This window comes from Neovison vison, chromosome 1 (assembly GCF_020171115.1).
Source record: "Neovison vison isolate M4711 chromosome 1, ASM_NN_V1, whole genome shotgun sequence".
NCBI lineage: Eukaryota > Metazoa > Chordata > Mammalia > Carnivora > Mustelidae > Neogale > Neogale vison.
Genome location: NC_058091.1, coordinates 88,967,012 through 88,992,138, shown reverse-complemented (window position 1 = coordinate 88,992,138; position 25,127 = coordinate 88,967,012). Strand labels below are relative to the sequence as shown.

The 25,127-nt window shown below is 48.6% G+C and overlaps 1 protein-coding gene across 12 annotated transcripts in view; it reads left to right on the top strand.

The window, feature by feature from the left end:
* The window catches only part of TRERF1 (transcriptional regulating factor 1), a 202,133-nt gene that overhangs the window by 58,189 nt on the left and 118,817 nt on the right, over positions 1-25,127 (top strand). For 11 of the 12 annotated variants that reach the window (XM_044250812.1, XM_044250821.1, XM_044250854.1 and 8 more), the window contains one exon: positions 23,794-23,876. The exons of the other annotated variant lie outside the window; for it this stretch is intronic. The gene's annotated coding sequence lies outside the window, so the exon portion shown is untranslated. The remainder of the gene's footprint in view (positions 1-23,793; positions 23,877-25,127) is intronic. 12 annotated transcript variants of the gene reach the window in all.

Genomic DNA, 25,127 nt, shown 5'->3' with positions numbered 1-25,127 from the left:
TTCTGAAATGGCTGGTTGGGGGTATGGTTGATGAGCTGGCAATAGAAGCATTCTCTGGGGGAAGCTCACCGCTCCAAGGCATGTCCCGACCCTGACTCCGTAAGCTTTGCTCGTGGATAGGCATCTTCGTTGCCCGCTGAGGCCTTGCAGGACTATGTGGGCTCTGTGCCCCTGGAAATACACTAGGGCATGGGCTAGTTCAAAGAAAGGTTAAGGTCTTCTTTTTTAAAAAATAGTATTTATTTATTTGACAGAAGGAGAGCAGAGCGTGCAAGAACACAAGTGCGGGGGAGCAGTGGGAGAGGGAGAAGCAGACTCCCCGAGGAGCAAGGAGCCCGACATGGGGCTCAATCCCAGGATCCTAGCATCATGACCTAACCCAAAGGCAGATGCTCAATTTACTGAACCACCTGGGTGCCCCTTCTTTTTTTTAAGCTACCCCTCTCCCCAGTTCCATTTGATGTCTATGGCATTCTGCCTTGCCACGATCGGAGTGTGTGTAAGGACTGCTCTGAGAGTCTGAGTCCAAGCTCTGATGGCCCTCTGATGGAGAGGTTATACTCAGAGGCCCTCCGCGCCAGTGAGACTTGGGCACTTTCCTACCTACCCTCTTGTGACTTCATTTCTGTGTTTTAAATCTCTATTGGAATAGAGGTGTGGAGAGCATAAGCAAACCAGACAGTCAGCTAATTTAGCAAACTTGTATGTGACAGATGGAAGGAGTAGGGCATGGGACTGAAAGAGTTTTTAAAAACCCAAAGAGGAGGGCTCCTGGGTGGCTTAGTTCGTTAAGTATCTGCTTTCAGCTCAGGTCATGATCTCAGCATCCTGGGATTGAGCCTGGCATTGGGCTCCCTGGTCAGTGGAAAGTCTGTTTCTCCTTCCTCTCCCTCTGCTGCTCTCTCTGTCAAATAAACAAATAAAATCTTTAAACAACAACAACAGCAAACTAGATTGCTTCCAGCGGAAGGTTGGCCTTCATGAGCTAATTTGGGGAGTTCTAACCGACCTTGTACAGGAGTTCCCTCACGTGCCAAACAGCCCCAACCTTAGGTGTTTCTTACCCTGGTGATTCCACTAAGCTGTTCAGAGGCATACTAAGGCAGAGGTGGTGACGCTGGAGCGGATGAAACTTGTGGAAGGAAGGCAGAGCGTCCAGGCAAATCTTGCAGGAGGCTGCGTTTCAGTTGTTTGTGAATCAGACACGCAGAGAGGTTGGTTGGCATGACTGGGAGCTGACCACTGACAGGAGTCTGTGGCTGTGGTGCAGTCCTGGTGTGAGGCCACCAGCCTCGAGCCTCAGGGCTCCGCTCACCTCTCTTGTTCTTCTGGTAGGGGGGCCCTAAACCTAACTCTAACGCTGACGGACGACTATAAATACACGAGAAATCATTTGGAACCTCCAGTCCAGCTTCCTTGAAATTTTCCCGTCCTGTTCAAGTACTGTTTTCAGAGAGCTAACTTTTTTTTTTTTTTAAGATTTTATTCATTTATTTAACGAATCACAAGTAGGCAGAGAGGCAGGAAGAGAGAGAAAGAGAGAGAGAGGAGGAAGCAGACTCCCTGCCAAGCAGAGAGCAGGATGCAGGGCTTGATCCCAGGACCCTGAGACAAAAGTAGAGGCTTAACCCACCGAGCCACCCAGGCGCCTTTTTATTTTTTTTTTTAAACCCCACAATGAAATCAAAGCTTAATCTCTTAACTGCATTTATCTGAGTTCAGTCCAGGTTCTATTGTCTTCCAGTAGGGTTTTAATGCCAGAGAGCTAGACAGCTCCCTGGGTGGAATCTTGCAGGTTAAATGTAGTCTCCTGCTCTGTTGACTATAAAATTCTTGTGGGAAATGTGGCCTAGAACATGAACATATATGAACTTGGCCCTTTTTTTTTTTTCATAATTAGAAATTGGCGCTCTATCTTTGATGAATGTGTTAAGTTCTGTTAGGAGTTCAATGTAGAGCCCTGGGGAGGGATTGCCTCCCCAGGTTGCCCGTGAACAAGGAGAGTCTATTCAAATGGTTTAAAATTAATAGTGTTTGTGGCTTAGAAACCCACCTTGTCATTAACCACCAGTGAATGCCAGCCTGAAACATGTACTTTGCCCGCGTAAACCGCAAAGTTGTGGAAAAACGTAAAGGAAATGGGGGGGGGGTAAGTTGGTAGTAAAAGGTAAAGCCTGAAGCTTGTGGGTGGTGTGTGTGTGTGTGTGTGGTGGGAGGGGTGTTGAAGGATAGATAAAAGAGACAGGGAAACAAAGTCTGGCAAGGTACTCTAAGCCCTGAGGCAGGCTTGGACATCACTAGTGAGAGAAGGTTAGCAGTGTGCCAACTCAGCTTTGCTGTTCTAATGTCTTCATTTGCTTAGATTTGCATTTTTTCAAAGATTTTATTTATTTATTTGTCAGAGAGAAGAGAGCACAAGCAGGGGGAGCATCAGGCAGAGGTAGAAGCATTCTGACTCCCCACTGAGCAGGGAGCCCCATGCTGGGCTCAATCCCAGGACCCTGGGATCATGACCTGAGCCGAAGGCAGGCACTTCACTGACTGAGCCACCCAGGTGACCCTAGATTTGTATTTTAAAACTTCAGAGAAAAAGCAGCGTCAGGGAAACAGGACATTGGTTGTTGTGGAGTGGATTAACTACATCAGTCCACCTTCATCAAGTTAGACTTCATTCATCTAGACCAGTGGCTCTCAGTGTGTGTGTGTGTGTGTGTGTGTGTGGTGTGTGATTTTGCCTCCATGCGACATTTGATGATGTCTGGAGACAATTTTGGTTGTCACAGTGGTTTGGGGGGAGGTTACTGCCGATGAGCAGGTAGAGGGCTGGGATAGCTCAACATCGTGCAATGCATAGGACAGCCCCACGAGAAAGGGTTCTCAGTCCAAGGTGTCAGTGGTGCCAAAGTTGAGAACCCTTGATCTCAGGGCTTGGTTGCTGTCCATCCATCCTAAGACAGCAATGGCTTGGGCTCTGGATGGCAGGATGTACATATTCCTAATGCGGTGGAACCCCCAGGTCCAGAATGCTTACTGCTCCAAAGATCTGAAAGGGTCCCAGAAACTGGTATCTTGGCCCAGCTGTACTAATTTTGTAGCTTGGTGTCTTTTTTCCCACCCTTCTGACAATTTCCTGTCTTATAGTGCCATGGCCCTGCGCCGCAGTGTCAATTCTGTAACTTAGTGCATTTTGCCCCTATTCCATGCACAATGCCGTAATTTGAATTGTTTTGCCTTTCTATCTCTACCACCGGTTTTGAGGTGGTGTTGGACAAGTCCTTGGGCCTCTTGGGGGAATCTGCTTTTCTCTACCCCAAACGAGCTTCATGAATCTCCAGATTGGCGGTTTGTGTAGGATGTGTCCTGGGTGCCATTTTTCCCCATAGAGAGAATTAAGAACGTGAACTATTTAATAAATTAGAGACATACCGCCAGTCAACTGTAAAGCACATGCCTCTTCCAGGCCACTTTTTGACAAGTTTCAGGTAAGAATGATAGCATATTAAATTATTAGGCAGTTTTATGGCTGTGCAGGGCAAATTTATCCTTTGATGAATAAATATTGCTGTAGCCCAATTTAGAACTTGACAAATGCTGATTTACAGCTTAAAATATATATAAGGGTTATTTTTTGATGAAGTGGCAGTGGTAGTGGGGTAGGTTTAAAACCAGTGACAGCTGTGGCACCTTTGAGTAATGTGTCATTAAAATGGTGCTGCTGGCAGAGCTGTGGGGAGGATTTGGGTGGCTGCGGAGGTGCTGGGGGGAGGTTCCTGTCACTCTCGATAGGTATTGGGGTCCAGGTCACTTTTGTGATACATGGTCCCAGATGATAGTGCTTTGAGGCACTATTAAAAGTGTGTGGGTGGGTTGGGGGGGATGCCTGGGTGGCTCAGTAGGTTAAGCTCTGTCTTCGGCTCAGGTCATGATCCCGGGGTCCCAGAATCGAATCCCTTGTCGGGCTCCCTGCTCAGCGGGGAGCCTGCCTCTCTCCCTGCTTGTGCGCTCTCTCTCTCTTTCCCTCTCTCTCTCTCTCTGACAAGTAAGTGGATATGCTGTGCACCTTCCAAAGGATTCCACTTAGCCACTTGTGGAGCTTCAGGGTGGTGGTGGTTCCAGGGTCAAGGCTGGACATTTTTCAGATATGGAAGGTCGTTTTGAGGAGGAATGCTTTCAAAACTAAAGTGAGGAGGGAAGCTGGTGAGTTTCTTGTGTGTTCTGGACGTGGAGATCATCCATCCGCCTTTTGCATCAAAACCACCTGGGACGTTTGAACTGATGAGAAAGGATACATACAGGAATAAAAAATGTATAATTGACGCTGACATTTACCATCTGTTGCATGCATCCATGTGTCACGATGGGAGAGCTAGAGCAGTTATGTAAAATCCTTTCCTATTTATTTATTTGTTCCTTTATTTATTAATATGTGCACATGGCATAAACGTTGGAAGTGACAGTCGAAGGGAGTGTGTAGTAACTCTTCCCCTTCTGCCCAGCGTCTCCTAGTTCCCTTCTCTAGAGATAACCACTATTACTAGCTTCTCGGTTATCTTTCTCAAGGCTTATCTTTCTCATAAATGCACATATGAACACATAGTGTTTTTCAACAACCGCTAGCATACTCTTCACGCCAGTCTGTGCCTCTCCTGTTTCCCTAATAGCATACGTGGAAAACGAGTCCACATGATGATATAGTGTTTTATACCTGCAGAGCTTTCCACTTTATGGATGAGCTACAATGTATTACAGCCATTCCCCAGCAGTGGATACTGAGGCTGTTTCTAGTCTTTTGTCATTTCAAATCACACTGCTGGCGTATCCTTGTATACAGACCGTTTTGCATATGTAGGAGTACGTCTGCAGAAGAAATTCTTAGAAGCGGCGTTGCCGGTAAAAGCATATATAGATGTCTGTGATACTGGTAGACAATGCAAGTAGCCTTTCAAGGAGTTGGTAATGCTTTACACCGGCACCCTCAGTGAATGAGACGTCCTCGCCAACACAGCGAGTTATCGAAGTTTTTTGATCTTTGCCAATCTGATAGATGAAAATTGGTATCTCAGTTTTAATTTGCATTTCTTTCATGAGTGTGGTTGAACATTTTTCACAGGTTTAAGATCCATTTGTATTTCCTTTCCTTTTAATTCGTATCTGTTGCCCATTTTTCTATCAGGCTGTTGATCGAAAGTTCATCGTCTTTTAGATTCAGTATCTGTTTGACCCATTTCTGTACTTGGCAGAGCTCACTCTTGGGGGCCAGGGCGACGATGCGTGCATTCAAATGAGGCTTTGGGGAGTGGGGTGGATCGACCATGCTAGGGTTGAAAACAGGTTCATTTTCTTGGGTGCGGCCACTGCTGCCCCCGAGGCTGCTGGGGTCCCTGAACCTAGTGGTTTCTGGTAGCATCCCCACGGTGCTCCTGCAGAAGTCTGATTCAGGTGGACAGCAAGTGCCCGCTGGTGTGCTGGCTATGTGAGGAGAGATTGGATTTGGGGCTGGACATGAACGAGACCGGGGAGGCTGGGGTTGCGAGGGGGAGGAGTGGTGCACCCGGACTTAGGGTGCTGAGTGTTTACGTTGAGGCAGATTCATGGGGAAGGGTCATCACCCCTGCACCGAAAATTTTCAAATACACAGTATCTGAGAAGTCTGGGAAAATAGGATACGCCTAATTTTAAGTGGTATGTTGGTCATGTTTTCAGTACTATCCTTAATATGGTTTCATTTTTTAGCCTTCAGACACCTTTCCAGAGGAGGTTTATCTAAACCCAAAGCAGTTGTTTGTCAACCCAGAGCGATCTCAGCACCCCACTCCTGCCCCCATCCTGGGGCAGCTGAGTGTCTGGAGACAGTTTTGGTTGTCACCTTCGGGAGTGGGGGGGTGGGGGGGGGAGGAGAAGGCCATGGGCTTGGAGTGGGTGGAGGCCACGGAGGCTGTTACACATCCTGCAACGCACAGGACAGCCCCTGCAGCAGACAGTTTTCAGCCCTAAATGCTAATAATGTCAATACATGGAAAGCCCTCGTAAAACAACAGGGTCCAGTGGTAAATCTGGCGGAAAAAAGAAAAGATACAATAGGTGCACTGTTTCCTTCAGTTTTCAAACATTTTGGACCTTCTATAGTGTCACAATTAGATGACCTTCACCTGAAAAGGTGTGGAGATTGAAGAAGAACTTGGAGAATTTAATTTGAAAATGTGACTAGCACACCATTTGAAAAGAAGTCAATCCTATGTTTCCTGAGGTTTTTGACCCCCTGTGGGATTTCAGTGGGGGCAGAGACCTGTCACTACCGTTGTCCCTTCTTACTGCCATCACTCTTTGCCCTGTGCACACATGCATGTAAAAAGTGGGGGCAAGGGGGTGCCGATTTTTTAAACCTGAGACTCCTGAAAGGAGAGGGACCTGGATGCCAGCATGATGGCATTTTCAGATATCCGGGCTTTCCGCACAGTGGGAGGGCAGCCCTGAGACCCTCCTGGGCTCTATGTGAGTCCCTCAACCTCTAGAATGTCTGCTGCCAGTGGCCCTCGACCCCAGAGGTTCAGAGGAACCAGCAGAAATACCCTAGGATTTTCCTCATTTTCAGAGCAGGAGGAGGGGAAAAGCCCTTGCTGGGGAGGCCAACTGCCCACTTGAAATCTTTCTTCCTCACCAAGGCTCAACTTTGAGTGGCCTCCTGTTGCCTCTTGGGTACAAAGGGAGCAGTATTAGCATGAGAAGGAAGATGAACTGAGTTACTAAATGGAAAGTACTCCGTACAGTACTTGTTTGTGTTTGCCTAGTATTATCGTGATTGTGATTATTGGTTTCTGCCCTCAGAGGTTTCAGCCTTCTTGCCCCTCTTTTGCAGTTCTGTAGAAAGCCTTTGCCAAGATGAGCCAGCATACTTGAGTCCCACGGTGCCTCTGGAGGCTTCCTGAGTCCACATAAACACAAGCGCCCCTCGCCGTGTCTGGAGAGAGTTCTGCTCCTCCCAGGAGGCACTGGGAGCTTCACGGAGCCAGCCCTTTGCTCTCCATCCTCCCACCCCCGATCTCCTCCATGGAGGGAGGCTTGGGCCTGCCTCTCTGAGATGGGTCTCTTCATTTCATTCTCCTGATTCCAGTTCCCGTGGCCAGTTTCCTGTCTCCCCCCACATCATCTGGTGTGACTGCCTTGGAAAAGCCTAAGTTGGAAGCTGAGAGGATGGTTGTGTCTGGGCCGTGGGCTTCCCTCCCATGAAGGACTTGGCTTCTGTCAGTCCTGGGCTCCTGAGCTCACTGCTCTTGGTCGTCTAGGTGCCTTTCAGCTTGGCCTCAGCCACAGTCACCAGAAGGGGTTATTTATAAACTGGGGACGGTCTTTGGCCAGAACTTATAAACAGTCTGCCGAAATGTTGGGTGAAGCCAATTTCTCATTTTGTTTTCTTTACATTCACTTCGAAGGTTCGTATCCAGATGGTTTTCGTGGATCTTTTAATGGCTGAAGATCACAAGAGTTTGTGCCTGGGTGGGTGGTTCCGTCTGATTGCTTCAATCAGCACCTTCTTTTAAGAATTCACAAAACCTACAGAAGACCTATGGGATGCAGTGGGGGGTAATGGAGGTGGAGGGGCACAGAAACCCTGTCCTCAGGGAGCTTCCAGTCCCATGGAGGTAGCACAGCCCCTGACGTGAGGTGCTCCCACTCTCTTGGGGGAAATACAGCCCTGACCTTCATGGAGACCCCAGTCTAATGGAGGAGGCATAGGATGAATTCACAGTCTGATGGTGAGAGAGCTCATATTCTCAGGGAACTCCCAGTCTGATGTGGGAGAGACAAAGCCTGTTTATCTAGTCTGATGGAGGAGACCAGAGTCTTGCCTTCTGACATGGTTTGATGATGTGATACAGACAGAGCCCTCAAAAAAATGGGCAAGGTGGAGCAGTTCTTAACCCCATAGCCTTGATTCTGCGTCCACAATAGAAGTAGGGGAGATAGGAGAGACCGAGGCAGCCTGGGGAAGGGGCATTTTCAGCAGCACCCTTTGACTGGGCTGTAGCAGCCACTCTTACTGGCCTCTGCCCGCCCAGCCCCACCCCGAAACATGTGCAGGCTGCGCTATCTTTAGTGGTCACCCTTTGTAATCTTTAGAGGCCGTTGCTGACGTGGTTGCTTCCTGGGCTGGACCTCTCTCCCTAGAGAACTGTGCTTTTAGCTGGGTGAGAATTTGGCTTGGGGCAGGGGAGGCAGTGCAGAGTGACTGAGGGCTTCCAGAACTTGGCTGTGGTCCCTTGCCTTCTCCTGAGTCACAGGGTGATACCTGTGGACCCTTTGGACAGTCTGTTTTAAGGTCAGAAAAATAAGAATATCCTAGAAAGGACGTTAGACGTCATCTAGTCTTATCTTCCCATTTCACAGAGGAGATTGTGGAGGCCCAGAGAAGGGAAGTGTTTTTCTCAAGGTTCCTTAGAGGTTGTGTTGGGCTTATGGCCTAGCTCCTGAATCTGGTCCCTAGAGAAGAGGCCTGGTAACAACAGCACTCAGGGAAGTCCTGGTAAAGCCTACACCAGGTCAGTTACTCCCCCTGCTTGGAGCCTGCATAGTCCCATCCCACTTGGAGTAAAACCAAAGGTATTTCTGTGGCTTCAGGGTGGCCTGATCTGGCTCCCACCTCATGCCTCTCTGTCTGCCACTTTGCTTGTCATTCATGGCACACTAGACTCCTGGTTGTTCCTTGAACATCCCAGGCCATTTCTACCTCAGGATCTTTGCACTTGCTGATCCTTTTGCCTGGAATATCTTACCCAGATGGCTCACTTCTTCACCTCTTTCGGAGAGCCCTAACCGGACCGTCCTAGATAAAATGCCTTCCTTCCCTGCCATTCTCTATCCCTCTTATCCTGCTTTACTTTCTCCAGAGCGTTCGTCACCATCTTAAATGGCTTCTCTTCATTTATTTCTTAGTTTCCTCCCTTTAGAATGTAAATACCAAAACATGGTCTGTTTCCTTCTCTGCTATGTGCCCAGCAACCAGAACATGTGTGACACATAGTAAATGCTTAATATCTGTTTGTTCAGAGAAGGAAAGGAGGGAAGGAGAGAGTACAAAACACAAATTGAAATCACTCGGTGTTAGGCGTTTCATTTGGTTAGGACCAAAAAAAAAGAAAAAGGACAAAACGATGAGTGGCGAGATTGAATCACCTGCCAGTGTCATCTGGACCTGTGTCTTGGGTGGCTGGCAGCAGTCTCTGTTGCTCCTTCCCTCCATCCACCTTGTATTATACTTTCACCTATAAGGAGAAGAAACTAGGTTCAGCTTCACCCTTCCCAGAAAAGAAATGTGTTTATAAATGCCCCGGCCATGGAAAGGCTCTGACCCCTCCCCTGGAGCTCTTCTCGCCTTCTGCCAAATGATGGAACAGAGATTGTGGTGGAAGGAAGCTGCGTCTTCTCTCTTGGGGTTTATAAGTCTTCAACTTATCTGCAGGACCAGACAGACTCCCTTTTCACAAGGACAAAGATGAGTACCCCAAGATTGGTGTTGAGGACCCAGGAGCAGATTGGGGGCGGGGGCATATGAATTTTGGTTGGACTCGTAAAGCTGGGAGGTTGGAAGGGGAAGCTGAAAGCTCCCGGCTCCTCGTCCTGCCTCTTTTTGTGGGTGGCCTTGACTAGCTACTTCCTCTCTCACAGCTTAGCTTCCTCATCTATAAAATAAAAGAGTTGGACTGAACCTGGGGGCCCCAGGGGGTTGGTCAAGGCTCCTGGGGATTCATGCGGCTGGGTTGTTCCTAAGGTTCCCTTCCATCCTGACATCAGGTCTCTGACACTCTTTGGATCGAATATCAGGTTTTTGGTAAAACCATGACTTCCTGGATAATGCTGGAAATAGAGGTGACAGTTAAGAAAAAAAAAAAAAAAGTACATGTTAAAAAATGTTCTCAATGCCAGTTACTGTAGTAAGTGTGGGTTTTTTTTTTTTTTTTCTTTCTTTCTTCTTGGTCTTAACCTGTAAGCGATTACAAGATCAAACAAGTTTCAGTTTGAGTCCCCATGCTTTACAGTCTGAGTCTCTACGGCGTCAACTTACCACGTTTACTTTCAACTAGTCGGGCTGTTCTGGGAGGCTTTTGTCAGTCAACTGCTCAGCCGTCAGGGCAGGAAGGCTTGGTCTTGGGCAGTTTGGACGCTGGGTCCTCCGCACCCATAGACCTGGCTCCTCTTCCTCATTTATCCGCCATCTCCCTCCCCGGCACCCCAGCCTGACTCATTGAGCTCCCATTATATGGCAGTCTCTCTGGGGAGATTGTTAAGTTTCAACCCACTCCCAAACCCCAGCCTCTTGCCTAGGACCAGCTACATACTTTGCTGGGCCCAGCACAAAATGAAAATGTGGGTCCCCTTGTTTAAAGATGAGGACTTTCAAGACGGCGACGGTAGTACCTTCAGCCAGGTGTGGGGCCCTCTGAACCTACACCAGTCGCATGCCCTTGTGGCTGGCTCTGCTCTTCCCTCTTACATTCCCAAGACCAGAGAGACTTATAAAACACATTTGAATGGTCATGACCAGCTTCTTCAGAAGGAGTTGGAGGTGTCGCTGTCATGGCCTCTGGTGAGATTCAGGGCTTCTGGCCTGAGCCACTGTGTGTTTGGGAAATCATGCGTGTGTAGTGGGGAGGGTTTGGGCCATGTCCTTGAGTGCCCGTGGGAGGCTCAGAGGATGATGGTTTAGAAATGGTTGCATTGCCCAAGCAGCCCCAAGGATACGGGAAGCTCCTTTCTGCAGGGTATCACTTGGTTTGCCTTTAGGAAGTCCTTTGATGGATAAACAAAATGTGGTTTATCTGTACAGTGGAGTATGATTTAGCCATAAATGGGAACGAAGTCCTTATGCATGGTACAACACAAAGGAATCCTGGAAATATTATGTTAAGGGAAAGAAGCCGGATGGTTGTATTTATTGGAAATGTCCAGAATGGGTGAGCCCATAGAAACAGAAAGTGGTTGCCAGGGGAAGAGGGGAATGGGGAGTGATGGCTACTGGGTATGGGGGTTTTTTGGGGGTGGTGGTGAAAATAAGCCTCTAGTGGCGATGGTTGGACAGCCTCGTCGCTGTGCTAATAGACCACTGAACCATGCAGTTTAAAGGGTAAATTTTACAGTTCACAAGTTATAGCTCAGTATTTTTTTTAAATGTGAAAATAAAGATCTTTTGAAGGCTTGGACTTGAACTCTTTACCCTCTGCCATTGGTGGGTGTTGTGGGTTCAGTGCAGGAGTGGCCTCTCCTTCCACGAGCCCCTCCCTCTTCTTCCTGCCTTACCTTCAGCTGCAGATAATCTCTTGGGCATCCCTTATACAAAGCCCGTTTTCCAGGAAAGATCTTCTGGAAGCATTCATGCTAAGCGGATCTGTGGCTGCTAAGACTTAGCCCCATCCAAGGCATTTGCATATTAGCTTATAAAGGGAGAAAGCTTTTAGGTAAGAGGAATGAATGTTTAATTTTAGAATTCCAAGTAAGAGCAAGTGAGCGTGGAAGGTTGCTCATTTTCATGGGGCCGGGTGCCCCGTGAAACCAGGGGTGGCCAGGTGCCCTTTCTGCCCACTGAGCTGGCTGACCCCAAGACAGAGTCCCGTTGGCAGTGGGTGAGGGGCAGGCCTCAGAAACATTCCTTCAGGACAAGGGTCCCTGCCCTAGGATCCCAGCTGCCTTTATTGTTTTCTTGGCTAGGGGGTGGAGGGGGATTGGGGGAGCAGTTCATGGAGGACTGCTTAGGGAGGGCGGCATCTTTCCAGTCAGGTCTCATTTCTGCTTTGTTAATGTGCTTGGTTCTTGAATCAGGTGCCCCAATTTGAGACAAACCCCTTGCCTAGCACTTCTGCTCTTGTCCCTCTCAGTTCAGTCCTGCTTGTCCTTGCCTGGGACTGCTCCTTCTCCCCTGTCCCTTTCACATATCCTGCTGCCTTGGCCTCCGTCCCTATTGTCATAGCCCCATCCCTCAGGACACAGTGTAGTTCAAGCTCTAGCTCTTTGAGAATCCCTTTAGTCGGTATTAAATGCTCTTTTTTCATATTTATTTGTGGCTCTTGGATTCTGAGATCTTTCTTTTAATCATCTTTGGATCTTTGGAGCACCTGGGGTCTCAGTCAGTTAAATGTTGGCTCAGGTCACGATCTCAGGGTCCTGGGATCGAGTCCCACATAGGGCTCCTTGCTCAGTGGGGAGTCTGTTTCTTCTTCTCCCTCTGTCTGCTGCTCCCCCTACTTGTGCACTTGCTCTCTCTCTCTGCCAAATAAATAAAATCTTTAAAAAAAACAATCATCTTTGGATCCACAATGCCTGACACAGTGTTTGTACCCAGTAAGCACTTAGCAAATGTGTGGGTTTTTTTTTTTTTTAAGGATTTATTTATTTGAGAGAGAGAGAAAACATGAGCAGGAGGGGCAGACTGAGAGGAAGAGACAATCTGAAGCAGACTCCACACCCAGCATGGAGTCCAACGCGGGGCTTGATCTCAAGACATTGAGATCTGATCTGGGCCAAAATCGAGAGTCGGACGCTTAACCCACTGAACCACCCACATGCCCCGTCACTTATATATTCCCTTGAACTGCACTGAACCATGACTGTGCTTGGTCCTGTGAGGGAGTGGGAAGCAACAGAATGAATCCAGAGAGAGGCTGAGGAGATGACAAGCCTGAGGAATGACTTGATAAGAGACAAGAGAATAGCATTTGTGGTAGGAAAAGAACAAAGTCTGAAACCTGCTGCCCGTTCACAGGGGCATCTCAGAGCTTCCTGTCACGTGAGATGACAAACAAAGGGCATCTCCCAAGCTGCCGCCTGCAGTAGAAGCTTCCGCGGAGTATCCTTTCCTGAATGATCTCTTAGATCTCAGACTTCCATCATTAGTCAGAGGACCTGCATGAGCACCCAGTTACTGAGTGCCTCCTGTGTGTCAGGCGCCAAGCTGGATTCTGTCACTTTGTAGGAGCTCCGTTGGGTCATGGATTTGGAGGGGCACATCCAAAGAGGCTCCATGTATGATAGATGTGGAAGAGCACAGGGTCTTTGAATATACTCATGCCTGGGCTTGGAGAGTTGCTTTTCCCTGAGCCACTTGGCTTTTCCCCAGTTTCCTGGGGATTTTAATTTCCCATGTGATTGCTCATGGGCAAGAGGCATTGGTGCTTACATCGTGAACACTGCCGTTCACATCCTGCCTCTTTGGGGAAGAGGGAAGTAAGTATGAGACGGGGCTGCACTTTCAGCCCTGTGCATCTGATGATGGATGGAGGCCCTGGCTCTGTTGGTTAGGGACCCAGCATGAGATGGCTGGCACATGCAAAGGGCTTAGCTAGTGAGACTTTAATGGTGAGTGTTTAGAGACGTGTGGTCAGAACTAGACACGCCGAAGGGTTAGGGGCACCCTAGGGCTGGCCGTAGTGGGAAGCTGTTACCTACCTCCCTGAGGCCGGTAGGAGAGAACTCTAAAGAAGGGGCCCCCAACAATGGCTGGGATTCTGAAGGGATACAGCTACTGCCAAACTGGCCAGGTAAAAGGAAGAGGGAAGTAAATGCTTTCCTTTTATCCAAATCCACTTGGAAGCCTACGGAACCCAGTCGATGCGGTCGCTAGTCTGATCAGAGCAGAGCACATTGTGTGTGTGTGTCAGATTGACAAGACCTAGCCCTCGCTGCATGGACATTCTGATTTCTAATGCTTAGCTGACTCCTGCATGTCTTAGGTTAGTCAGCATGGGACCGGTCAACCAGGGTTCACTCCTTCCGGAATCATGGCTGTTATCAAGCAGAAAGTTTAATTACATCAGCAGGATAGGCATTGGGTAGTTTTGACGATAGCAAGAAAAACATCCTATTCATCGATGGCAGGCACTGAGCAGCGTAAGCATTTTATGTGCGTCCTCATTAAATCTTCACAAGGATCCCAGCAGGTTGGCCCTCTTGTCCTCATCTTTGCCATGTTTCTGGTAAAGTCATGGGGCTGAGACAGCCAGTGGGTTGCCCAGTGGCAGAGCTCACAAGAGGCAAAGTTGGGCTCTGAGCAGTTCTCTCTGACTCCTGAACACATACTCTTGACCTCTCAGTGCCTCATGGTCTCATTCCTCTGCACTGGGGCCCTCCCCACCCTGTGGTCCATGCCGCATGTGTGCTGGTTCCACTGCCTGGGATGGTCTTCCTACTTCCTCTCCACCTGACCCAGTTGAACCCATTGTCAGGATCCAGCTCAGATCTCACTTCCTCCATGAGACCTTCTCCAGCCAGTCCAGCTTCCTATACCTCTCTTTCAGCAATCTGTGATGGGATTATCTGGCTATTTTGAGTGGTACCTCTCCTCCATTTCCAAGAAGACTCCAATTTTCACTGATAGAGGTGTTAGATCCTGAGTTTTTTTTTTTTTTTTTTAAAGATTTTATTTATTTATTTGTCAGAGAGAGAGCAAGTGAGAGTGAGCACAGGCAGACAGAGTGGCAGGCAGAGTCAGAGGGAGAAGCAGGCTCCCTGCGGGGCAAGGAGCCCGATGTGGGACTCGATCCCAGGACGCTGGGATCATGACCTGAGCTGAAGGCAGTTGCTTAACCAACTGAGCCTCCCAGGAGTCCCTTGTTTTGTTTTTTTGTTTTGAACTCTTCATTCACTCAAAAGGTTGAACTGAAGAGACTTTAATAAAGTAATTATTTACAGAGCTATAGGGTTAAGGGAAACAGCAGTGGTGGTCTGGTGCCCAGGGACCAACACGGGGAGGGGCGGTGGCAGGAGGAAGCAAGCCATTACCACTCCAGAGCGGGAAGGAATTTCCTCAGAGTGAGCAGTCATGGCACCCAGAGATGGCTGGGAGAGGGGCCACATGGTAGGAACTGATGGATCTGAGGATTGCTTTTCTCCTCAGTAAATGCCCACTGAAAGCCAACGGGGAGGATTTTTTTAGAAGGAGAGACCATAAGCTAGAGCAGAGCCCAGTAAGAGCTTACAGTCTAGCTGAGTGTTTGAGGGGGAGAAGACAGGCACATACCCCTTTCTAAAATAGCACAGCACTTTTGCGGAGCAGTATCTTCTCCCCGGACAGAGGAGCATACCATTAGCCAAGACTCAAGCCCAATGGAGGAGGACATTTGAGGAGCCAAAATTGTTGAAGGCTTCCTTCTTCGGGGATAAGAGGTGGTGCTTGTCTGGCAGCTGCTGTGAGTGATTTCCTGCAAGGCCTCACACGGGCCACAGAGGCATCTGGGTGGAGCGTGGCTAGTCTGTGTTTCAGTGATTTTGAAGTTTCAGAGTACTTAAAAAATGTTTCGAGGGTCCCAGAAGTTTGAATAATTAGCAAACATCCTTCAACTCTGGGGCTGACCTCAGGCGAAGCTTAAGCACCATGTCCCCCACATGCCATAAGAACCGCCCAGAGCCACTTAGGAAGAATTGATGTTGCACTGGGAGGACCTCAGTTTTCCTCCATATGGTGTTGCTTAATCTCATTTCTTTTTTTCTCTATTCCTATTTTTCCACCCACTCCTGTTGGCCTAGACCCAACTAGACACTGGAAGGGTAGGGTGAATTGTGGTCAAGCAGTTGGAAGGATGAAAACCCAAAGGGCCTCTCTTTGCTAGCTCTTACCTTTTGATGATGAGTTTCTTTGGATTTTTCTCTCTACTGAGTCCTAGACATGCTAGGGGATGCTCCAGACATCCTAAATGCCCCTTTTTTCACTGAACACACCACACCTCCGCCAACCTCCAGGCCTTTGAGCTCCTTGTTCTTTCTGCCTGGAGGACTCTCTCATCCCTCTTCACGGACTTGTTAGTAGGGAGCAGTGGGGACTGTGGAGAAGCCCATAGTTTACACTCCATCTGAAGCGTTTCTGAGCTCCTGATCTATACGTTGTGGCTTTGATTGTTCCTTGGAGTGGGCATGACTGGTCGCCTTGGCAGAGACTCAGGAAGGAAACCAGTAGGGGTGGGTGACGAAGCTGAGGTGCAGTTTCAGAAGCAGGGACCAGAGGAGACCCTCAGGCGAGACGACCAATCCCTGGGGCTGAAATTCAGGGAGAAGGGGGAGATGAAGCTGAGGAGGCCAGATGGCTCCAGCTGGGCTGAGGCACCTCTTCTGTATCTGTTCTTGGGGACTGGCAGGGCCTGGATGTGGCTTTGGGGTCAGGGACAGCAGTGGACTCGGTCCTGGAGAGACAGCTTTCGTTTTACAAGGAGATTTTCTACGTGCCAGACTGGGACCTGCTCTGGCACTTTGCTTCTCAATGCTGTGTAGGATTCAGAGATCAGATAATGCTTTGGTTCAGGTTTTAAACTTTCATTATTCCTTCATTACATAAATAAAACACAATAAAGATAAGCAAAGAAGAAAGGGAACTGAAATTAATGTCACCCATAATCCTGCCACCCAGATATCATTTACACTTAGAACTTGCGTAGGGAAACTTCCCAGGTGATTTTTTGTATTTACAGAGTGGAAGCAAACCACTTAGATGGTATTTGTAGATATATTTTGTAACCTGGTGTGTGAGTGTGTGTGTGTGAGAGAGAGATTTGTCCCATTAAAAAAAAAAATAAAATGCTTTCCACAACTTAAAACTGAAGGGGATAAAGAGAATTCCCCTTGCTCTCCCCTCCTCACCCCTAATTCTGTTCTTCTTTAGAAGTTTCAGGATGTCCCTGATTAGGGAACAAGATAGAAGGGACAATATACATGAAATAACAAACTGGAAATATTGGTTGTTGTAACTTGTGCAAATATTAGCCGTCATGTGTCAGGAGGAGAGTGAAGGGTGGGTTTGGAGGGACTGGGAAGTAGTTTGTAGTTAGTGAAGGGGCTTTCAGAAATTGATACTGGGGAGTTAGGGGAAGGAGGAGATGCCGAATTTTTGAGGCCTGGCTTCTGTTTGGATTTGTCACATGGGTGTCGGTGAGGAGCAGGGTGAGTGGAGCTGAGGGAGACCGAGGGCAGGGGCCAGATACTATCAAATCTTACCCCCTGGGCAGGGATTGGGGTAGGGAGGGTGGCAGGAATGCAAATGAGCAAGAGACGTGTTAGGAAGCAGTGACAGTAATTGATGGATATTTATAAAAATACCCTTGGTTGACAAAATAAAAAGTCAGCAACTCTGTGTTAGACCCCCAAACTAAAAAAAAAAAAAAAAAAAAAAAGTTTTAAACAGATCTTTGAATGCTGAGAATCTGAGTAAGACTGGAGAACTGGTTGGGGAGTCCTAACTGTCAGATATTGTTCTGCTTTTGTCTTTGGCTAGGCCGTCTTGGATTGTACCTTAATTTGTCCAGATCTCAGCTTTCTTATCTGTAGTTGATAGGTGGTTCTCAGTCCTGGATGCACATTAAAATCATGAGGGAACTTAAAAAATACCCCATGTCAGAGCCCTGCTCCAGCCCAAAGTTGCCTGAATCTTTGGTGGTGGGGCCTAGGAAGTTTTTTAATGCAGTCAACATTAAATATCCCTGGAGTAGAATTCATCTAATCGCTCATTGTAGCCAAAAAATGTTACAGTTCTGTGTCTGGTATTATATAATTTTATTCCTTTCAAACACTGTGCACAGATGTTATAAACTTGTTACCTACCAAAAAGTTTTACTATTTAAGAAACATGCCCCATGGGGTGCCTGGGTGGCTCAGTGGGTTAAAGCCTCTGCCTTTGCTTAGGTCATGATCCCAGAGTCCTGGGATCGAGCCCTGAATCGGGCTCTCTGCTTGGTGTGGAGCCTGCTTCCCCCTCTCCCTCTCTGCCTGCCTCTCTGCCTACTTGTGATCTCTGTCTATCAAATAAATAAATAAAATCTTTTTAAAAAAAAGAAAGAAAGAAACACTCCCCATAATTCTGAGTAGGCCAGGGATATAATGCCAACATCCTTTGTCCAATGAGTTGGAATCATAAACATAGAAAAACAACAAATAATTACTTCTTGCACCAGGAGTTGAGAGCATGGACTTCTCTTTCTCATTCTCTCATTTTGAAAAAGCTACCAACTAGAAGCCTGAGTCCACCTCCGTGTATAAACAAGATGTGGGGGCGCCTGGGTGGTGCAGTCGGTCAAGCGTCCAATTCTTGGTTTCAGCTCAGGTCACTATGTCAGGGTCGTGAGATTAAGTCCTGTGTCAGGCTCAGCGCGAAGTCTGCTAAAGTTTCTCTCTCCCTCTCCCTCTACCCCTCCCCTCTCTAGAGTGTATAAATAAACCTTAACCAAAAAAAGAAGAAGAAGAAGAAGAAGGAGCCTTTGAAAAGTTCAGAGAGGAGGCATTACTGGAAATGTTTTCACTAGAAGAATTGTATATACCCTAAGTTCCGAATTAAGAGGTCCAGTTTGGGGAGTCTTTATCAGACCTAATTCCTACATGGAGTAGGGGATGTTTAAAGAGACTTGATGCTGTTTTATCTGTACCATTGAAGTTTCTGGTTTTGTCTCTTCCTAAATGAGTCATTTTTTTTTTAAAAAAGGAACCTAACTTGGGGAGGTGGGGAAACTGCTGTGAGAGGTGCCAAGGAGGGGAGGTGGGCAGTGAGGACTGAGTTTACACTTGGGCCTTGCACCCGGGAGGGCTGGAACCGGGGTCCTGTCTGCTGAGGGTGTATCAAGATGAGAGGCACACAGCCTGGGAGGGGGTGAGGTAGCAGAAATGGCATTGGTATGCTTATTAATTTATCCAGTATTTTCTGGAGTGCACTCACCAAGCATGTGGACTGGTAGCAAGGCTCCCTCCAGGGGGGTAGGGGATGGTGAACCATAGGGAAGAGACTTCCTGGTTTGCACTCTAGGTGGGGACATGAGCCTTCAACGGTGGCGGATAGGCATGTCCCTATTTGCCTGCACTTACGGACACATGAATGGAGGCTGTAGTGCCCGCGCCAGTGTGAATGGTGCCAATGCAAAGGTTAGTGCCAGGCATCATTTCAGAGGAGGAAAAACGGCAGCCTGATGACCCCAGCGTGAAGTGCCGGGGGCCTGCTGGAACATAGACAGGCCAGGCACCTCCACATATCACTTCCTCTTCCTGTGCTCCCTTCTCCTGACTGAAAAGTGACCCCACACAACTAAGTCCCCTGCCCCACGCCCCCATGACTGTTCAGAGTGCCCACTGTCCCCGATGCCTGCGGGGGCGGGGGGAAGGACAGAGAGCAGGGAGCAGTTGCCAGACCCCGGCTTTGGCAAAACCAGAGCAGCTGTATGTGCTTTGGGCCACGTGTTTGAGGTGGGGGGAGCACGGGGCAGGGTGCTCCCTGATGCCCAGAGAGAGTTTTGTGCGTTTTGAACGCCAAGCAGGCGCACTCCTTTTATTCCCTGTGGACCCCCGCGAGGGGCTGGTTTTTATCTTTGTGGAGGGATGTGCTACCTCCTTCAGTCGTGCCTGTGTGTTTTCTAAGTTTGTCACAAACTTCCTGTTTGGGTATGGTCTGAGGCTCAAAGCTTTGTTGTGTTTTGAAACCCTGGTGTTCACAGAGGTCCGGCGCTTCTCTCTTAGAGGCTGTGGGGTGGCCCCTTTGTTCTCCTTCCTTTCGCTGACGGTTGCCATCTTTCTTTGCAGACCTTCTCTCTGGGAAGCGCTCGGTAGCTTCTGTTCTTGTTCTCATTATCCAGCGTTGAGAGCTGGGAGGTTTGAAGGCTGGGAGGAAGGAGGGGAGCAACATTTATCGGGCCCCTTATATAAAGCTAGGCAGTGTGCTAGATGTTTCTGTACGTGTGTTGCATTTAGGCCTCATGGTAGCTCATGCAGAACCAGGCTCAGAGAGGTTAAGGGACCAGCCCAAGACTGGCCAGCCCCTGTGTGACCAGGTCAGGATTGGATCCCAGCCTGACTCCAGAGGTCCGTGAGGACCCTGCTGCGCCTTTGGTTCCACTGGTTTAAGGAGATCTTGATATCTTATTGGGCTTCTTGGTGGATAGCATCACCTTGACCCCTGTTTCTCTTGTTATTCAGGGGCTGCCCATTCTCTCGGTCTGGGGTGTGATTTGATGGTCCTTGAGTGTTCTGCTGACTTCGATCTTTCCCACTCATCTTCCCCTTGTAGCCCCACAAAGCCCAGAATTATGTGTGGTCCGTGGCTGATGACTAAAATGGGTTAAGGCCAACTCCCAATTCCCCAGAAATGGAGTGTCCTTTTTTCTACTTCTGACCATTCCTCTGGTCACCACAAACCCTGCTGAGCTGGATTTCTCACATCTCAAGCTCTTCCCTTGAAGAGGGAAGAAGAGAGGATAGCTATCTGTGTCTGTGAAAGCATGTGAAGGGGTAGCTAAGGAAGGATGCCAAGACCTCGAATATGTGGGAAGGAGGAGGAGGGGGAGCTAAATCTAGCACCCTCCTTCTCATTGGGATAGCTCTTACAGGATGCCAGACTCCGGGTGCTCCTGCAAAGGAACAATCAGTATGCTTCCAGAAACTTGAAGATGGCCGTGTGTCCCATCCCTTCCCCATTCCAGTTCTCTTCTATTTTCTAAAAAACTTCTGCAACTGTATCATCAGAGCTACATCAGCATTGTTTTGTAGATCAAGCAATGTTTACCAGCCTAGAGTTCCTGCGTTGAACAGTGGGCAATTCCAAGCATTTTCAACACAAGTATCACTCACCCTCGAGGGGTTTGCAGTCTACATGGAAGGGAAATGCCGTGAGCTCAGAAGAACCGTGAGGGTTAGGAAGCTGGGGTGGTGTCGCTCAGTGGGCTGCAGGAGAGGGCCAAGAGCTGGTGGGTTGAGAGGGGCGGGGCTGCAGGGGGAGAAATATGTGGGGCCCTGGGGCCTGAGGGGCCTGGAAAGGGGAGGCGCATAGTCAGTGGGGTGGAATGGAGGGTGCCTGTGGGAAACAAGACTGAAGAAGTGTTCCTGAAGGATCCCATGGAATATGGCTCTGGAATTGGCCATTTTCCCATATCGAGAGCTGCCAAAGCCAGCTGAACAGGACCAGGCTAGGTAAACACAGGCTAGGCTCACCTGGCTGGCTGCCCTGGAAATGCTGGGGAACGCCAGGGGGCGAGTAAGAACACATTTATCCTGTTGAATTTTAGGAGGGGAAACTTTGAGGGCTTGGATGAAGGTAGCGACATGAATATAGAAGGGAAGACAGAGAAATGGAAGGCATTAAGCCCCAGCTCTGCCCCTTGCTGCCCGTGGGACCTTGTGCAGGTTACTTAATTTCTTGAATCTCTGTTTCATCGTCTGTGTGTGGAGGCCAAAAACACTTCATGGGACGGTCGTGTGAGGGTTTGGCTTGTGTGGCAGCTGGCTCACACGTTGTGGTCAGTGCTCAGCAGAGTATGAGTCCTCCTGTGGGGGCGAGGCCCAGTTTGTGACATGTGGGGAGGTGGCAGGGGAGCGTTCTGAGGGCTCTCCAGGGGCTCATTCTGGGAGCCTGTGGGGGCCTCCAGATTCAGTCTGGGGAAGGCTTTTCTAATCCAGGCTGCTGTGGGCCTGTCCAGAACCCCCACAGCCCTGTGGATTATGCCTCTGTGAAACCATGGCTTCTGGTTTCAGCTGGGCCCTCAGTACTGCTGGGCCCTCCAACCCCAGTCAGGTCGCCACTGGGGGAGGCTAGTGAGACACTGAGGCATAAAACTTAAGGAGGCCCCCTGTTTTAGGGCTGCCCTGTCACCTACATGATTCCCCTTGGTGGGGTGTTTCACACCATACCCCCTGTTGAGCTTCTTCCTCTCTGCCCTTCTTCACTTAGGAGACAACCTGGCTTCGTTTATTCATTGACAGGTTCCAAACAGCATAGTCTTAAGCTGAGTCAGGTTCCTGCCTCCACTTCCTTGTGGGTACTGACACTGGGGCTCATCCCAGCCTGACTTCCTTCCACTCAGAGATGGACGCTTCCCTCCTCTTGGCCAGAGAGAACCTTCTTCCTGTGCCTGAATCCTCCCCATCTCCTGTAGCTTCTGGGACCTCACACCCTTCCATCAGCTGGCTGAAGCCAAACCTCAAAAACCTTCACCCTCTCTAGTTCTCATTCCTTTTTCTCCTCCCTTAAGAGACAGTTGTCTGGAAAGAATCTGCCTTCAGGTTTTGCTCCTTAGTTGACACAGCCAACTCGGTATGTTTTCTGCCTGTGGGAGGTGTGCGGGGGCCCAGGGGAGGAACCTGGTTGGATTTGCTGCAGAGGGCTCGTGCCTTCCATAGGAATCTGCCCCCTGTCAGGTCACCTGTGACTTCCATATTGCCACACCCAACGGACCTTTCACTCTTTATCTTTCTGGACTCCTTGCTACTTTTGACACTGGACAACTTCCTCCTTTTTGCACCTCTCACTTCTCTTGGCTTCTTTCATTCCACAAATAAATCTCTCCGCAACTATTTCTTGAGCACCAACATGTTCCAGACTCTGGGACTTATCGTAATACCATGCCCCTTATTTGTAGGGAGTTTGAAGACCAGTGTGAGGGAAGAAGGCAAAAAATATAAACAAATGTCAGGTGCTGATAAATGCTACAACAAAAAACACAGTGAGGAAGGGTGATAGGAAGGGTATGGGGCTGTAGGGGAGGGTCTCATTAAGAAAGGGACATTGTCACCGGAACCTGAAGAAAGTAAAGGATGCCCTGGAAGAAGAGTGTTCTGGGCAGAGGGGAGAGCAAGGGCAAAGGTCTTGAGGGAGAAGCCTGCCTGGGGTGTTTGAGGAAGCCATTCTGGCTAAAGGAAACTGAAGAAGGGCAGAGTAGAAGAAAAGGTCAAGGAAGAGGCTGGACCAGGTCATGTGGGCCCTGAAGGTCATTTCAAAAATTTTATCTTTTATTTTGAGAGAGATGAAACACTGTAGGAGTCTTCTGAGCAGAAGAGTGATTTTTAAATGATCACTGAGGCTGTTGTGGGGAGCATGGTGTATTCATCAGCTCGGGCTGCCATAAAAACGTACCACAAACTGGGTAATAACAGAATATTACCAGATAACAGAAGTGTATTTTATAACTCTTACGTAACAGAAGTATATTTTCTCACAGTTCTGGAGGCCAGAAGTCTGAGCTCAAAGTGTTGGGGGGGGGTCTCCCACCCTCTGAAGGCCCTAGGGAAGGATCTGTTCCAGGCCCTGCTCCCAGCTTCTGGTAGCTCCTGGGCTTGTGGCAGTGGAACTCCCATCTTCACACAGCAGCATACTCCCCAGTACTCCCCGTGTGAGTGCCTGCTTCCTAATTTCCCCTTTTTATAGGAACGCCAGTTGTACTGGTTAGAGACCCACCCTAACTCCAGGATGACCTTATCTCAACAGCTGATTACATCTGCAATGACCTATTCCAATAAGGTCATATTCTGAGGTATTGGGGGTTAGGACTTTAACAAAGGAATTTGGGGGAGATGGGTTGGGAGTCCAACCCATAACACGATTGAATCCCCATCATAGGTGGATTCTAGAAAGACAAGCAAGGGTGGAAGTAGGGAGACGATGAGTAAGGAAGTCATTGCAATAATCCAAGGAGCGAAGCTGCTGGCTTGGACCAAAGTGGTGGCAATGGAATGAACGAGAAGGTGTGAGTCTGGATGTGTCTTGAAGAATCAGCTGACATCATTTGCTGGTTGATGGTGTGGAGGTGGAGTGTGAGGGAAAGAGGGGAGTTAAGGAGACTCCTGGGTTTCAGGCCTGAGGAACTAGAATGGCATTGGGTGTCTTTCTCTTCTACATTCTCCTCTCCCTTGGGCTTCCTCAGCAGCCTTTCAGAGGTGTCCCCCTGCGTCGGTCCATCCACTGTTGGATTCTTCAGGCTTCATCCTTGGCTGCTCCAGTCTCTCCTCCTGATTGATACGATCTTTCCCGTGTTGAAGCTGAATATCCTGAATGTGCTTTTTGGGTCACTCCTACAGGCCCTGGCTCTGGCGGATGCTGAAGGAGGAAGACATGGAAGCAGGACAACCCTGAACGATTAAGCCTCTTAATCTTGAAACAGGTAGCTGCTCTGAAGTGTTTTGTGATGAAGGGGTCCTTGAAAGCATTCCTTGGATATCCATGCAATGGAAAATGCCCCAAGAAGGGGAGAAAGGATGCTGTGGGCCTGGTCACCCATAGATTTCTGGAAAACTTTCTTTGGGAAATGGTTGGCGGTTGTGGATTCACTTAGTGGCATTCAGCATCATGTGGAATGGGGCTGAGGGCCTTGTGCCTTTTGCCACTTAACTTTGCAGAGTTGTGAACAGTGAAGGAGCCAAAAGACATTCATGAATGGTAGCTCTGGATGTGTTCAGGGGGAAATTAGACCTCTCTGGAGAATGGTGGTACAGAGGGCTGCTCTGAGAAAGCCACCAGAGCCTGTAGGAGGCAGATTATTGAACCAAGGAGACTTTGAATTGGCCCTGGGATATTTCTAGTGTTTTTGTTTGTTTGTTTTTTAATCAGCTATAGCCCTGTATTCTCTTCCAGGCTCAGTTTGCCCCCCTAGAAAATGGACACATGGCTGGGATTCCCCTGCCAGGTCCCACACAGAAGTTGTCTGAAGGGTCAATAAGTTTGTGTATAGAGACTTTTTTTTTTTTTAATGTTTAAACCCTGGCATAGCAAGGGATAGCCACTTCCCACAATTCTCAGTGACAGCAGAGAAAGGAGGGTGGTGGGTGTCAAACTGGATTCTCTTGGTATGTGCAGGTTGTTTTTCTTGGCAAGGGCCACACTTTTCATCTCTCTTAGTGAGACTCAAAGTTGATTGCTTCTGTTTCTTTTTTGTTGTACTTGATTTTAATTTTTAAGCCATCGTGTCTTGGGGATCCAGTAAGAAACAGGTGGTGTCATCCAAAAGACTCTTCTGATGGGACTGTAGGTATAGGCAGGGTTAAGAGAACCAAGCACAGGATGTCAAAGTATCCTGAGGCTAGCGGTATCAGGGAGCTGTTACTATGCCTGGTCCTGAAAGCAAGAGGGAAGGAATGGTTATTAGAACTGGAAAGAGAAGCTCCATGGAAAGGCTCTGTCTGGTGGAAGGATGTAGTCAACCTTCAGTGACACAGCTGGGAAGGAGCCAAGAGAATAAATATCCTCATTGAACTCCCTTGTCAGTCCTCCCGTCTCCTGATGGCCCCTCCCATTAGGCACACTCAGCCAGAAGCTAGAAGGCAGTGAGCCAGACTGATGCTGTCCATAGAGATCAAGACCCTCTTGGGGGGCATAGAACTGACTGCAGAAGGGGGGATATAGGGATGCAAGTGGG